This window comes from Saimiri boliviensis, chromosome 4 (genome assembly GCF_048565385.1).
Source record: "Saimiri boliviensis isolate mSaiBol1 chromosome 4, mSaiBol1.pri, whole genome shotgun sequence".
In the NCBI taxonomy this organism is placed as follows: Eukaryota; Metazoa; Chordata; class Mammalia; order Primates; family Cebidae; genus Saimiri; species Saimiri boliviensis.
Window position 1 is genome coordinate 56,881,964 of NC_133452.1, and position 1,677 is coordinate 56,883,640.

General features: G+C 36.6%; 1 non-coding gene across 1 annotated transcript; it reads left to right on the plus strand.

Annotated features, from left to right (window-relative positions):
• The first annotated feature begins 597 nt into the window (after positions 1 to 597).
• On the plus strand, positions 598 to 730 carry LOC120363490 (small nucleolar RNA SNORA9). Its single transcript, XR_005579035.1, has one exon. It is a non-coding gene; the product is annotated as a small nucleolar RNA SNORA9 (small nucleolar RNA).
• Positions 731 to 1,677: the final 947 nt, after the last annotated feature.

Consider the following 1,677-nt stretch of genomic DNA (forward strand, 5'->3'; position numbering starts at 1 on the left):
AGCAAATTATTTTGGAGATATGAACAAGCTGATTCTAAAGTTTATATGGAGAGACAAAAGACCCAGAATAGCTGACACAATATTGAAGAAGAACAAAGTCAGATGACTAACATTACTAGACTGCAAGACCTATAATAAAACTATAGTAATCAAGACAGAATTTCTAACAAGAAAGGCCACAAGGGGTGGAATAAGCATGTCCTGAGGTGGGAGATGTTCCCTATTTTGCTTCTAGTGAGGCAGGGCTGGTCATAAGAGGATCTGGCAACTAACCCTGATGTTTCACAGATGCCAGGACAGACAGCCAGTCTGGTGTCCAGATACAGAGCAGAACAAAAGCTGTTCACATGGACAGCATCTTCTGTAGTCATTGGTCTGATTAGCTACCTCATTGCACATACCAAAAGCAGCTTCAATACAGGAGCAGAGTTACACTCACCTAATATCCAAGATTTCAGCACAAAGTAATGGTGAATGAATTAAATAGCTAACCTGGCGTGGTACCTATTATCAGTAATATCAGGCCCATGTTATAAAGACAAAAATTTCAATAATATTTAGGATTATAAAAGTGTCACCTAAGAAATGACAAGAATATAGCAAGCCTCCAGCATGCTTGGGTCTGCAGTGACCCTGTGCATTCATATAGTGCTTGCCGGAACAGTTTTGAAATGGTTTGAGGCCTTGCCCTGCTCCATGTAGAGCAAGGTTATAGAAATTTCAGACAATGAAAAGAGAAAAAAAAGAGAAATGACAAGAATAATGTAACCACAACCGCAGCCCATTTCACAGGTTCATGGTTTATAAAATGTAACTATTTTATGGTAAATATCTAGATAGAATAAATATCTTTGAATTTCATAATGGAAGCAATGCCTGGGCTGCAGTATGAAAGGCCATATCACCTCTACTTATATTCTAAATTGATTGCCAAATGTTCTTCATTTATACAATATCCTGAGCAGAGGACAGGGAGCCTGGTTAATGCTAAAAAAGAAGAGGAGAAACTGTATGATGAGCCTGTGAGTTACTTCATACTTCAAACACAGAAATAAAGAGCCACATTGAGATCCCTTTGAAATTGAGAGCCAAGGTTCAGTTCAGAGCTAAGACTGAATTTCAGAGCTCTTGGCCTCCATTTCTTGGTTCAATCCAAGATGTAAATTTACCTGCCATTTATTATCATAACTAATCTAAGTATTAACTCACACTTCAAGGTCTGTGGGAGGAAACTGGTATACTAATATTCACTTTCAACTATCCTAACATTTTGAATTTGATGACATGTGACTCATCTATCCCATTCTAAAGTCTTTCTAAAATCTCAAGGAAGTTTTGCAGCTAATCTTTTATTTTGCTAATTTTTCTTTGAAAAAGTTAACATACATATGCAAATATATATTTTTGAATATAATTTTTAAAGTTTTCTTAACTGCCTGAAAAATAACTAGCATTTCTTAGACTAGGTAATTTAACATATTCTAATTCTCACAACAACCGTCTTGGAAATTACTATCATTATATCCATTTTACAAGTGGAGAAACTGAGGTTCATAGAATCTAAGCAGTGTGCCAAGGTAAACACTCCTAGTTTGTGGCTGTGGTGGGATCTGCTGAACTCCAAGTTCTTCCTCTTTTTCTCCAACTGCTACACCAGGAATATCTAGCAATGTTTTT